This window comes from Adiantum capillus-veneris, chromosome 24, assembly GCF_014529385.1.
Source record: "Adiantum capillus-veneris isolate H3 chromosome 24, ASM1452938v2, whole genome shotgun sequence".
Classification (NCBI taxonomy): domain Eukaryota; kingdom Viridiplantae; phylum Streptophyta; class Polypodiopsida; order Polypodiales; family Pteridaceae; genus Adiantum; species Adiantum capillus-veneris.
Window position 1 is genome coordinate 64,539,959 of NC_140954.1, and position 15,429 is coordinate 64,555,387.

Sequence of the window (15,429 nt, forward strand, 5' to 3'; positions counted from 1 at the left end):
GGTGCTCAAGTATATCTTCAAAATTCCTCTCATCAAGTGTAACGGCTCTTGGGAGAGGGTATTATCAATAAGGAAAACATTTTCGATGGGATTGGGATCATTGATCCATCTCCCACCTTGCAAGAACTTGAGCATCCTCTACAACATATGTATGTTCTCATTGCGGAGATCCTTGAAAATGCTGAGATAGCATCCCACCATAATGTGCAAGTCAACATTAGGGCCAAAAACGACTCAAAAAGGGCTGTTTGTTAATCTAAGGATTAAGGAATAGTCCAATAGTTATTTGACACGTATACAAAAGTATGGCACTCTTGTCTCCTCTATTGTGGGTTTTGGTGGTCCTATTTTGACGGAGAACCGCTAAATGTCTTGATCACAAGGCTGAAACTGCTATATTTAGGTGCTTTCGGCGAGAGAGCTCATTAAATTTGCGGCTCAAAGCAATGAAGTCTCGTCTTTTATTCTATTTTATATTTCACAAAAGCGTTGTCAAAAGATAGGAAATCTATGTCAGAAGGCTCTCAAAACAAGAGCATTAATGACAAATCACCTACTTTTTTCAAACGTATACCTTTCTCGCTCTCTAGTTTGTGAGAGGTTTTAGTTTCTCTAGTTTTCGTCTATACTTTCTTTCTTCTCTAATATCTGAGTTTCCATGGCGTCTTTTGCACGTCGCCCTTCACATAACATAACTTCTTATGACTTTCATAACGTTAGAGAGGATGGTCTTTGGAAGTCCATATCTTTTCGTGTGAATGACTGGGTAACAATGATTCCTTCATGCAAAGGTGTACACAGAGTGAAGAGAACTAAACGCAATAAAGTAAAAAACCATTGGAAAGGTCATGTTCTTGCTTTCAAAGTGACCGACAATGGTTGGCTAGCTAAGGTTCAACATGTGTACATGGCCAAGGATATGGTGTTAGACTGGGAAGAACATCCCACACTGCATTCTTACTGTAAGTACAAAAAAAACTATTTGATACAGTAATTTTTTTCATTATCCCATTGTTTTTCTCATTTTTTGATTCCATTCCAGATATATTTCCTTCAACAGCTGTGGAATGGCAGCCTGTGGAGAGTCTGAGTGGGACGTTCAAAGCAATGCATAAAGGGATTGCAAATGCTATGTATGCTGACAAGCCACCTTCCTTTTACAAAACAATGGATTTGTTTGTCTATTTTGCAGAATACAAAGTTCCATCACGAGAAGGTGCATATGGAGAACTACATCAGTTACCCGTTCCCACCATAAGTTCACTTGATTGGGAAGCTCCTGATGCATGTACTATATCAAGCTTCAAATCCACGATCAAAGAAGACATCCTTAAAGCTATGTCTCCGGGCAGGATATCAAGAAGGATTAAAGTTCAATGGTTCTTGCCTATACATGTCTTTGTGGCATGTTTCAAAACAATGGATTTGCAGAGGACAAAGGCGATGTGGCTTAATAGAAGACTTTCTATGACTGAACTTGATAATGTTCTTGGAGACAGATGGAGCACCAAAGAAACTTTCCATATTGGTGACAATATTAGTTGTAGAGTAAGCCCAAATTCTATGTCTATCTCATATCAACTATGTCGTCAATCATTAGTTATGGGTTACGACTATAGGAGATGGAGAAGCAAATTAGGTAGCTGGGTTCCTCTCGACTTTGAGGAAAATTTTCCAGAGTTTGAACTAAAGGTCACAGTACATCCACACACCGAGTATAGAAGCCTGATAGTAACAACAAATTGGAGACTAAATGATGTTAGAGAATCTCTTGAGTTTCTTGATGAAACATCTCCCGAGTATAGATTCAAAGTGGATGAAATTGTGGTGAGCACAAGGATGGAGAATTCAACCTCTTGCATCACATGCAAGAGGAGAATTCAACCTCTTGCATCACATGCCTTCCCCCAAAAAGAGTTGTATTTGAGCCACTTGCAAGGACTTGAAAAAACAAGTTCAATATTGTAATCATTTTGCAAATATATTTATCTTTTCTCTACTTATGTTGTTTTAAACTTACATGACATCATGATACACATTTAAGAATCGACAGTTGGTATTAAGTATTTGAAGTACAAAATTATGAATCACCAAAGGGTATATATATATGTTCATATGGACAAAATGAACAACAAAAATGTACATAGCTTTTGTGAACTATTCAATCATGAAATTCCACTTTTCTTTTTGCCTGAGAGGATTCTGCATCCTCAGAGACCCTTTTCCTTTTGTGTTCAGAAGGGGGTGAAAGTTCAGGAGTGGGTGGTGGTGGTGACTTGGCAGGGGTTGGTGCTTTGGAACCCTTAGGGCTTGGCACGGGTGACTTGGTAGGGGTTGGTGCTTTGGGCTCCTTAGGACTGGCTGTCTTGGGTGATTTGGCAGCTTTCTTTGACAACATAAATGGTAGCTTGAAAGGTGAGCTAGGTGACTCCCCCTTATTGTTCTTCAGTGTACGACGCTTTTGAACCTTAAATTTCAATGGTGAGTGGAATGGATGGCCCTTTGTATCTTCTCTTTTTTTTGCAGGGCTCTTAATGGGACTCTTTCCCTTGGTAGTCTTCTTAGTGGGACTCTTCCCCTTGGCAGGGAACTTCTTCTTGGGACTCTTCCCTTTGGCAGGACTCTTCCCCTTGGCAGGGATCTTCTTCTTGGGACTCTTCCCCTTGGCAGGACTCTTCACCTTGGTAGGACTCTTCTTGTGATCCTTTTTCTTTGTATGACTCTTTGCAGGACTTTTCTTCTTTTGATCCATTTTCTTTGCATCCAAACCTTTGGTGGCTCTACCTTTCTTTGGTGGCAAAGGAGAATCTGGGTCATTTGGATTTATTGATCTTTCCAAAACCATAGAAACAGCCTTCTCTCTCACCCACGTGACCCAAGACTCTGGATAGTCATGCAACTGAAAAAAATAGAAAAAGGAACTAAAGGACATGACATACATACATAAAACATCAAAATAAATACATGAACCACACTTATAGTGAGTGTAGTCATCCGGCACCTTGACTCAAGATATCTCCATGCATTTGCAAGCACCCTCCATCCACAAGATGTTGAGTCTGTCTGTAAAGGAACTTTTTGATTGTAGAACTTGAAAGCTTCTATATTGTAATCCTTGTTTGTGCTACTCAGGTGACCAACAATAAGTTTGGCAGCACTGCAAGAAGACATTGAATCAAAAAGCTACTAATAGAAAACAATGGGCCATCATCAAGCATAGATTATGCTTTATACTTACAGTTTACTTTTCCCATGGATACTTGACAATGAATTCATAAATATAATATCTTTCTCCAAAAGATTGAAGATAATAAGACTCCAATGTCCTCTACAAAATAAGAAACAAATTAACTAAGAATATCACAAAATGTTAAAAATAACATGTAAGGAGTTAAGAATTACGCTTCAACATAGGGGTATAATATGTAATTGCAGGTCAGCATGTTAAAATCATCAAAAAAACTTGAAAGGGTTCTTTGCTTGTTGAAAAGGCACTGTGTCACTAGAGGGGTCAAGTATGGAAATTTGCATAGCTGGAGCCTCTGGAAGATCCCTCATAAGACACCTGGAAAAGGAAACACAAGCCACAATGAGCCCCTTGTGCCTGTCTACCATGCACATGCACATTATAATAATTAGCAAAGCAACACACCTGAGAGAGATATAGAGCACAGTGTCACCAAGGTCAATGTTGGGATTTACAAGCATACTTGTGTCTTGAGGGAATATGTCCAAATATGCCTCAGTATCTCCAAACAAGGAGACATCCACCACCATTTGGCTTGTGACTTTTTCATAAAGAAGAGAGTTGGATGCTCTAAAAATTTCAGCTTTCTCTTTAAGGATAGCGTCCTCGGATATCATGTCTTGCTCCCTCTCAACTTCCTTTCCTGCTTTAATATCCTGAGACTTTCTTGTCTCGTACTCATGTGTAACATCCTCAATGACAACCCCAGAATCTTTCTGCTGCCTGGAAGGAGGGATGTTTAAAATTTGGAAGGCTCTAAGATCCTCACTAGGAATGAGCTCAAGAGCCTTATCAAACTTGTACCTTAGCCTTGACACAAGCACAGAATCTTTGCTCATAAGTGTGACCCTGTGAGCAAATGCAGCTGCAATGTAGCTATCATTCATAAAGTCTATGAGAAAATGAGAAAATCCTCAGCAGCTTCCTGAAGGCACATCACAGCTTGAGACTGCCACCTTACTGAGACAAAATTTTTGATATTCATCATGCTTACAAGTCTATCAGATATCTCTTTCACAACCCTCATGAAAGAGAGCTTTGGAATTAGTAGACAAGTAGACTTTTGTGCTTTTCTTATTTCTCTTAGGGACTTCACCTAATAATTCAATCTTTTTCTGGCATTGGGCCTCTGACGAGGTTGTGGAGGGGGTGCTTTCTCTGCATCTTTCTCAGCATCACCTATTTCTAGATCAGTTGGGGCTTGGTAGACCTTCCTTGTAGTTTGCTTAGTCCTGGCCATTTGGGTAAAAGAACACACCATGCGAAAGAGGGGCCTCAACAAAACTATGCAATACTGAAGTGAAAACAATACCTGCATTCGACCAGATAAACTCTCAACATATCCATATGAACTATGATGGAGCACTATAATGCGACGATGTACCACCATCTCTGAAGCACGACAGAACCTCTCCACCCATCCAATAACCTCTCCTATTCATAGGTTCTTGTAAGAAAAAACTACCGATATTATGAAATAATATTAATGCAAGTAATCAAACACAACACAAATACCTGCAGTAGAAGCCATAATAAGCAGCCATCCAGAATCTGCAAGTGTAGAAAAAGTCAAATGGATAGCAGATCGTACATGCTCCTCAGTGCAAATATCCCAACGAGATGGAGAAGAAGAACCAATATGCAATCCACCAAAAGGAAGATCCAAGAAGACAAAATATGCGGCCCACGAAACAGACTTTCCCCCACGAGTGTATGGCACACCGCTTGAGCAAACTCGAGACATATGTTGATGCACAAGATTCCATGATGCATTGCGAGTACCCTCTCTATAGTTTGCAGCGATAGAAATGTAATCACCAACAATAGCAATACATCGTGTATCAACAGGAAGCATTGGGTAACGCAAAGGAGACTCCAAAACATAGACAAATTGTATGCTCCTCCTAACAACAATCAAGCACGAGGAGTCTGCGACAACATATTTATGATATGTGAACTTTTTCACAAAGTATTAATAATAGTCGACAATAAAAATTCCGACACTTACCATGCTCTAGAACATCCTTCACAATAGTGGTATCAACTACAGTCTCCATCCTCTCACTAGACAAGTGGACACCTTAAAAGACATATACAACAGTTTTATAACCTACAAGAATCAACAGCATGAAAACATAAAAGTTAAAGAATGACATAAGCATACCTGGTTGTCTCGCCTCTGAAGTAGCAGGTGGTGGTTGTCTCACCTCTGCTGCTGCATCCCTAAGCATGGTTTCTCGAAGCTCTTTCTCTCTCTCAAGGATGTGACCCTGCACCATATCTAACCACCATGGACATGTATCTTTCTCCCATGTTGTCAAAGTGGGCATGCTAGGGGGGTACATATATGTGTCCTTTGACACAGTCTGTGCCCACTGTCTCACCATAAATGGGAGAGTTGGCAAGATCCGCTTTGAAACCAAAAGTGACAAAAACCTAACAAGAAACAAAAACATTGAACATATGACTCGATAGTGACATACAAAGCAAGATCAAAAGTGTTACAAACCTGTAATCCAATCGTTGAGCTGCCATTCGAAAAGTATCAACTTTCTTGAGTGCTTGTTTCTCTACATCTTTGCTTTTGGCCTCCAAAGAAACCTCCAAAGGATAGAGAAAAGGCCTAGCTTCAAACTTAATTTCATCAAAGTAGAACCCCAATGTGCATTCATGTGGCAATGGTACCCCTCCTGGCACATTTGAATTGTCCAAAACAAGGCGCAAGGTAGCCCTCTCTACGCAGCCAACTACAAATTTAAAAAAAGCAAAACACCACAACAAATATTATTTCTTAGACAAAGCAAGCCAAACATTAAATAACTAGTAAACCATACTTACTGTCGAAACAAATTATCTCCCTTCTTCAAACCAAAAGCAGTCCTTGTGATCCTATCAGACTCGAGTAGTGAAACCCATTGGATTCTATTCTGCATAGGGGCATCATGGAGTGCAATCAAGTTTAGCTTCTCCAAAGTTGCCCAGCTGTCATGTCCCCATTTGAGTGACATAATCTTTGCCAACCAGTCTATCCCAAGATTGGGATCCAAAATATTCAAGAGCTACAACACAATACAAAGAGCATGAAGTTTTACTTCACATCCATAACAACAATCAACACAATGACTATTGCTTGATTATTTGGTGAAGTGTACCTTTCCAATGCGTTCTTGATATTTATGTATTATCTCACGATGAATGCTCTTCTCCTCCTTCTTCACATCCTCTACAGGCATTCCTTGCTTGAGTTGAGTCAATCTAGACTCTTTCTCTTTAGTTATTTGAATCTAAAAAAAAAAACAATTTGTCTAAGAGTTATTCAAATGACTTAAAAATAATTTGCAAGCAAAAAAAAAAACAAAACTCACATCATAAACTAGCATGCCAAGGTAGCGTCGTGTGAGTGGATACCAAGGTTCTGCACCTTTAGCATACTTTCTTCGCACAGATGTAATTAGTTTTTGATCTTTGTCGGGGAGACTTTTTAGGTAGCTTTCATGTTCAGCTACACATATGTGATTGGTGTTCACAATCTCATCCCGTATGTGAGTGGCCACCAAAGCATGCATGTTCATAAAACCCATATTGATTTGTTTCAATAATAAAGTATTCAACAACAAGATATATGCTTTAGTAGATACTCACACATTCATTCGTTGCAAGCTACTTAGCAATGCAATCTCAGGAACCTTGGTGGGATCTATGATAGTACAAAGGACCCTACAATGTCTCTCCTTTGAGTTGGAAAACTTCTCTTTGATAGCTTCAGTCCATGCAAGCATGCACTGGTTGCCCTCCCAAACATAAAACATGTGGTCTGACAGATCTGCAAACCTTGGTTGACTTTTGAGCTCCAACTCATAGTCCTCATTGATTTCTATCCAAAGAGGATCCCACTTTTCCTTGATGTCATCTTCAAAACAAGAAACCAAAATTAGTGAATTCAAAAAGAATTTTTAAAATAGAAATTCACTTAACAAATTTAAAAAGCTTCAACTTACCTGTAGCAATGGTTTGCTCTCTCTTAAATGTCCAAAGTGAAACAATGAAAGCTCCCTTGCAAAAGCCGTTTTTAATCCACCTAAATCATATCTTAAACCTCTGACTCTAGCATATGGAATCAACCTACACAATGGTATAGGAGGACAGTCGAAGCAACTGAACATACGTGTGGTCTGAAGTACATCGGCACCTCTATGCATAAAAATATTTTGCTCCTCATCAATCTCTGCAACTACAGTTACCTCATCTCGCATTTCCCAAGGGATAATTGGAAGTTCGTTTTCTTCAGGAGCCAATGTGTCATCAATTTCGTGCATAGACCCTTGGTCAACATCCACAGAGTGAATCTCTTCCTCTACAATGCCATGACACTTTGACATTTCTGTTACTGACACTGATGACACATGTTCACTACTTTCAAGTGGTTGTGTAGACTTTTCATTACGTAGACTTTTCTTTAATCTTCCACGAGATGGACTACAAATAAAATACACAATCAACATCTGAAAAAATTTGTACATTGCCTCTAAACATGAACTTTAACATGCATGTCTATAAGCTCTAAACATGAACGTTAACAATGAAAACATTGCCTTTAAACATGAACGTTAACATGTATGTCTATAAGTAATGTTTCAAATAGAATTTAATCTTTACATAGTCAAAAAATAAAGATTGAAGACAAAAAATAAATACTATCTCCAACCAAACATTGCTTGTAAAGATGCACGATAACATGTAACATGTATGACTAGAACAAATTCTAGTCATTGGTTTAAACATGCACATTGACATGCAGGTCTTTAAGTTGACGTTCAATAAAATACACAATCAATCTTTGAAAATATTTGGACAGCACCTCCTTTGAATGTGGAACAAAATTTCAAAAAATATAATAATCCAATGGACACCTCACATGAGGGTTTCTTAATTTTGAATATAAAAAACAAAAATAATCTCTTTTGAAACATTAATCACTTTTCTCTAAACATGCATGTTAACATGCAGGTTTTTAGACACTAATTGACATTTTAATTAATCTGAAATTTAGCAAGCTTGGATGATTTGAAAGCTTTTGTTCATATGTAAACATCGTCTCTAGGCATTCACGTTAACATGTAGGTCTTTAGACACTAAATAAAATTTAGCAAGCTACAAACATTCTCGTCAACGGGTAGTTCTAGAAGCAACTTGCTTTTGTAAAGATATATACATTATTTTTTATACAATTTGCTTTTAGGCATGCACATTGACTTGCACCTCTACATGTATAATAATGACATCAAAAAAATGGTGAGAAAATGTACCTAACAGGAGGGCGTCCTTTACGTCCCGCCATTGCTCCTCTCCGATTTTTTGGTGATGTTGGCATGTAGATGCAAGCTTTGCGTCGATACTCGGATGACAGATGCTCAGACTTCGCAGGTGCTTTCTCTCCTGCATGTGCAACTCAGACTCATAACCATATTTTGAAAGCCTTAAGAGACCGCACACTCACGGTGAGGCAGAAATAATCTCTCTCTCTCTCTCTCTCTCTCTCTCTCTCTCTCTCTCTCTCTCTCTCTCTCTCTCTCTCTCTCTCTCTCTCTCTCTCTCTCTCTCTCTCTCTCTCTCTCTCTCTCTCTCTCTCTCTCTCTCTCTCTCTCTCTCTCTCTCTCTAAACTGCAAACAGAAATAATCTTTAAAATCTTCAAAATATTAGACAACCAAAGCCAGCACAAGGGATCGCACTTGACAAAAAAAGTGCAAATTCACGCATTTGAATGCACATACAGCCTTGGATTAGGATGAACTCTTTGATGCAACAGAGAGGCGAGATGAACTCTTCTTAGCAAGATGGACTCTCACTGCTCCTTCAATCGTGATGCTCCCATACTTATGTAGATTCCGATACTCGGCAACCTCATTGCCTTTTCAATGAGAATTTACGCCTCTTCCTTGCCTTCATCTTCCTTGGACAAATTGAAAAGCTTTTTGATCTTGTTGTTTGAGTCCCTCGTCCTCGATTTGTTGATGTCTCCTTGGTTCAAAACATATAGACTCACAGACTTTCATTCCTACTTTTGTCAAAGGAAGTTGAAAAATCCACTTTGTGTGTCCAACACACAAAGTGGAGAGCACCTGTACCAAACATAATGCAAGTGCCATGTAGCATATTTCTCATATTATAAATCTTGGCTTTTCATTCTCTACAAATTCAACCTAGTTTTGTCATTGCAGAGCAACCCGGGAATGAGCAAATATCTCAAGGACGACAACCCTGCCAGAGCAATAGCCAAAACTTGCTGGCAATTCCAGAGGCTCGGCTCCTCTAATGGCTCTGAGCAACCCGATATGAACAAATCTGTCAAGGGCGAAAACCCTGGCAGAGTAGTAGCCCAGAGGCTCAGCTCCTCTAAGGAGACTGGGAATGGACCTGAATAATCAAGTGCTAGTGTGTTGCAAAGAGACAGATCCAGCTTGTGTAAGTCAGGAAGCGCATGCAAGCCGGGAATTCTCATCATCCCAATCAAGAACAACATCATGAGCTCCCACCAAAGTACCACAACCTAGCAGCTAGATTAGTTCATTTTGTGATGTTAATAACGTCATGTGAGTAATCCTATTCACGTCAACGCTCCAACCATTGCAGCTCCCTTATTTTCCTCCTTAGCTCTCTCTCTCTCTCTCTCTCTCTCTCTCTCTCTCTCTCTCTCTCTCTCTCTCTCTCTCTCTCTCTCTCTCTCTCTCTCTCTCTCTCTCTCTCTCTCTCTCTCTCTCTCTCTCTCTCTCTCTCTCTCTCTCTCTCTCTCTCTCTCTCTCTCTCTCTCTCTCTCTCTCTCTCTCTCTCTCTCTCTCACACACACACACACACACACACACACACAGTACATACAAAGGCTCGCTTTCCACTTGAAGCCGCTTACGCGATTTGCTGAGTCCTGAGGCTGACGCGATTTGCCGAGAACTGCGCTGCCCAGACCTACCGAGACCTGCCGACTTGAGCCTGCGTACTCTGCTCCCAAAGAGCGCACGTTAACGTGCGCTCACTGCTCTGCTTCTCTTTGGTTTTTTTAAAAGAACCTGAGTACCACAGTGTTTACCAAAAATTGTTGTTGGAAAAAAGGAGATCTTTGAAAATCTACCAGTTTTTGGAGAAATTTAGCCGGTTTTCTAGAACAGTGCTGAGTAATCTGCTCTCAAAGACCGCTCACTGCTCACTAAAAGCTTTGGTTTTTTGAGAACTGATCCGATCGGGACCTGCACCACTTTGCGTCCAAAGACCTACTCCCAAAGACTGCACGTTCACATGCACTTTGTTTAGAGAGTTGTTGTGACACCTGCTCGCAAAGTGCATGCGCTCTGCTGCAGATTTGAGAGCTGCTTCCAGAACTGCATGTTAATGTGCGCTCACATCAAGATCTCCCAGGAAATTCAGAGATCTTGAATGGGGTAAGACATTTGTTAGAATAAACCAGAAGAGTGGATTAGTGATTTTGAGTTGGTGGAGTAGTTATTTGTCTTGAACGACGTTTGTTGGTGCATTCATGATTTTAATTTTTAATAATTTTCAATCATTAAATGTTCACGCTGTTGATTTTTAAAAAGTTTATATTAAATCTAATTGTATATATATTTTTTAAAATATTTTGAAAAGAAAATCGTCACTAATGTGTCTTGAATTGTGGGCAGGATATGGAATAATCATTTGCAACGTGCGATTCTGCATTTATGGTAGTAGGATATGGAATAATTATTTGCATGAGAATCATGAAACGAGAATCATGAAACGCTTTTCTTGCAAAAAAAATTAAAGTTTATGTTAAATCATTTTTATTTATTTTTGTAAACATTAAAAAACATATTTAGATTTGTTAAAAAGGGAATCGTCATATTTGAAAGCTGTTGTGTCATTCTAGTGGATTGCAGCTACAATGGGTCATCAGATTACTATCTACAGTCCAGTTCGTGGTCAGAAACTTTTGTTACTTCTTGAAAACAGAAACCATGAATTACCTCTGCAGTCAGTGAGAGAAGGTTTTGGCTTGTTTACCAGTTCGTTTACTCTGCACCCATTAAATTGAATGGGGAACATGTAAAAATGGAATCCTTGAGGTCAGGTTCTGGTGAAGAGGTATTTTTACTGGATCATGAAGTGTGCCAGTTTCTTAAAGTTCGAATAACAAACACTCATGAACATCAAGGGTTCCCGGGAAGTGAATCTTCTCCAATAGTTCTGGATATTGGTTCAAGTGATGTCACAAAGAATCAAACCAGTGTCATGGATATAATTCGATCAATGCCCAATAAAAACAATCTTCATTCTGCTTTGAAGAAGACTAATGAAATTGTTCAATGTAAGGAGATTCCTGCTCAATACGATGGATATGTTGCATTTTAATTGCCACCAACAAGTAACGACAATACAATGGTTGGCATGGAGCAGCGTCATGATTTTCATTTGTGGACATAATATGTCACTTGTAGCAGTGATTGCTTTCCTGGTGCCATTCGCTTCAGTAGGTGTTCGGGTCATCTCCGTTGTGTCAATGATGCATGTCCTTTCTATTTGCGAGCAAGAGTACATAATGAATTATAATGGCGTGGTCGTCTCTCTAAAGTTATTTCCATTGGAATATTGACACTTGAGATGGGGATAGTGGTTTGTGTCCATTGCAATCAAATGCCTTTTTGTGTTGCAACATGTCCTGTTGTTATTTATTACTATTTGCCAAAAGATAAGCAAAGAGTTACTCAATGTGCTATTCATATGGGAGAGAATAAGCACCCTTGTGTTCAAGGAAAGAATAGGTCTGCTGAGCAAATGATAGATTCCCTTCTGCAAACTAAAGCAAACCAAAATCCTTTCACAACTGCCAAGCAATTAGAATGTGTTGCTACCCAAGACGTGATAATAGAAAAGCTAGTGATGGAAACTGCTGGCAAAAATGACACTATTGAAGATGGAGAGTTTTCAGAATTTCTTGATACCATTACTCCTCTATCTAACAAGCAAAGAATAGAGAGGATCTTAGAGATTTTCAAGAGGTCAAATCATTTCAGTGCAAAAGGTTTGGAAGCTGTCCTAGACCTCAAGAGCAGGTGTAGGTATCATTTCATTCATAGTGTACTTTTTCCTGGACAGCTTGGAGGTTCAGAGCAGCCACATGTGTTCAAAATGTCGATCATAGGTCTAGGGAGTGGAGTTGACTTGGTGAATAAGATGAGTCCAGGAGGAACTTTAGAGAAAATGTGGGTTCACTTTGATCATGTGCACCGTGTTCAAGGGTGGCCAACAATGTCTGCTCATGTCTACGACCCATTTGTGCGTGAATTAATGACAATTGCCACCTGTGAATTCACTGTTGAAAATAAATTTGCTCAAATAGAGTTTTGGAAAATGTTAAATAAAGTGGTGCAAGATCAAGGGTATGAAAAGCCAGAATTCAGAGTGTTTATGGCAGATGAAGCAAATGAAAATTGGGTTGTTGTTCGGACTGTTTACTTTGGTGGAGCAAAAACAAAAATACCTTCCAAAGAATAATCATGTGGCTTTCATTGGGAGCAATCCATGATTTGACATGCAGTGAAATGTATCCGTCCATCTTCACAAGAGGATCACAAAATCTTGTGCCGAAAATGGCGGAGTGCACCATCTAAGAATCAAGCAGACATTTGTAAAGAAGATCTACGCCAATTTTGGAAGGCAGGGCATGTTGTCGATGGAGAGATGGCTTGTTTAGAGACTTGGATGGCTTGGTGGGATGTAAGAGTACAACATTGGGGAGGGAGATTTGTAACACAGGATGAGTCTGGAATTTTTGTGCCCACAACAAACTTGTCTGAGGTTAAGCATGCAAGCATGCATGCATCTATTGGTTACAAAGAGAAAATTAGCTTGTATGAGGCAGTTGGTGTAGACATGGCAATGGCAGTGCTACAAAGCGTCAAATACAATGCTTATCTAAAAGGTGTTAGGTCTGCTACTGGTCCTGGGATCGATGATCTCGCAAAGCGATTTTTGGGCCGATCATCAACAAAGTCAGCTTCCAAATCCCTCATTGACTTGACACACTCTTCAATGTATGAGATGGGTTTTCAAACCTCTGAAATGAATAGAGCTCCCTTACGAGAGAAGAGTGTTAAGAAGAAGCGCCCAACATTTGTTGATGCAGATGAGCTGCTTGATGAAGAAAGTCATAGACCAGAATTTGTGACAGTTACAGAGCCGTTTGTAGGGCCAGATGTACATCCAGAGACTAGCTATGGAGTTGGCAAAGATTGGCACGAGGTTAATGTTCCAAAGACACTTTGGGCTATAAGAAGAACTAAGCCTGGTCGAAAGATGACTTGCTTTGGGATGGTTGATAATCAGAGTGTTAGATGTGTACGATACATCAATGAAGGGAATGACGATGTCACACGTGGAACTGCTGCTCCATGCTTTTGGGGACGCAGAAAGTATCTTGCCTCTGGTTCAAATCCAAGTGGTTTAGTGGAAGGTTTTGTGTGGTTTTGCAACTCCAATAGCATGCATACATGGTGGATACATGAAATGATTGTAGGGGCTCCAGGGCCAGCACCAGGTGTTTGGCCTGTAGCGCAGGGAACACAATTGTTGCCAGTTGAGGTGGAGCACTTGCAAGAAAATGGATTTTTCCTTCAATCGACAACAAAATCTACCAATTTAGGTAGTGGTTTGCGATCAAGAAATAGTGTTCCCAGTGCCTTCCGTCCTAGGTATAGGGATGGGAAGATTGTTAAGTGGAGATCAAAGCTGACAAAAGATTTTCATACAAGGATTATTTCGGGGAGCACACTTGAAGCAAAATTGGTGAAAGAAGTGATTATTGTGTGCAATGAAACACATGTTTTCTATGTTAGTACAGAGGGGTCCAAGGCAAAGGGGATAACATACTCAGTGACAATCTCTCATTTTCCCCGATGCAGATGCGAGGACTTCCAAAAGAGAGAATCAAAAAAACAGACCTACGTGCCGTGCAAACACATGTACTATGTGTTTCTTCATATTCTTGGGTTAGACTCACATGCCAATGAGTTCATGCACCAGGCTTCTTTATCCAAGGTAGAAATTTTTCAGGCTCTGGGGGGCACTAGGGCAGCTGTGCGTTCTTAGGATACTTACACAACATGATGTTCAAATTATATACTGCACACCGTTGCAGTAGTTTTTTGTGGGCATTTATGTTAACTATCAATCACCATCCTAGGAGTTTCTAGGTTGCAATTTTGAAATTTTTGGGAAATGTTGAACGTAAGGCTTTGAACACATAAACTTTCCATGTATTTAATATATTGTTGTCGTTTTTTTTTGGCATTTGGATTTACTACCAGCTTCTATCCTGGGAGTTGATCATTTTTGCATCTTTTCGCTTTGCCTTGTAAGGAATTGCGTGAGTTCAGTTCCTTAGTATGCTCTCGACTATATTTTGTTAAAAATTATAGGTCATCAATAGCAATGTGTTTAAATGTCTACACTGTTTTTGCATTCAATACCAACAATCATGGTAAGGGAGTTCGTGGTTTTTAATATATTGGCTTTACCTTGTACGACAACACAGTTCTAAATCATATGGGTTTACCTCGTAAGAGGCAAGGTAAACTATTAATTTATTTCCTTGGAAACTATTGGTCATCAACAAATATGTGTCTAAATGTTTTCAATGTCTTTGCTCGATTTAGTGCTCACTCATATTTTCTCGTTGCAGTAGTTTTTTGTGGGTGTTTACATTAACTATCAATCACCATCTTAGGAGTTTTTAGGTTGCAATTTTGAATTTTTGGGATACGTCGAAAATATAAGGCTCCGAACACATAAACTTTCCATGTATTTAGTATATTGTGGTCGTTTTTTGTTGGCATTTGGATTTACTATCAGCTTCTATCCTAGGAGTTGACAATTTTTGCATCTTTTGGCTTTACCTTGTAAGGAATTGCGTGTAAGGAATTGCGTGAGTTCAGTTACTTAGTATGCTCTCGACTATATTTTCTTAAAAATTATAGGTCATCAATAGCACTGTGTTTGAATGTCTACACTGTCTTTGCATTCACTACCAACAACCGTGGTAAGAGAGTTCATGGTTTTGAATATATTGGCTTTACCTTATACGACAACATAGTTCTAAATCATATGGGTTTACCTCGTCAGAGGCACGGTAAACTACCAATTTATTTCCTTGGAA

At 39.4% G+C, this 15,429-nt stretch overlaps 1 pseudogene; it reads right to left on the reverse strand.

Moving 5' to 3' along the window:
* Window positions 1–6,680, reverse strand: part of LOC147426486 (uncharacterized) — a 41,867-nt pseudogene extending 35,187 nt beyond the window's left edge.
* Between the last annotated feature and the right edge of the window lie 8,749 nt (window positions 6,681–15,429).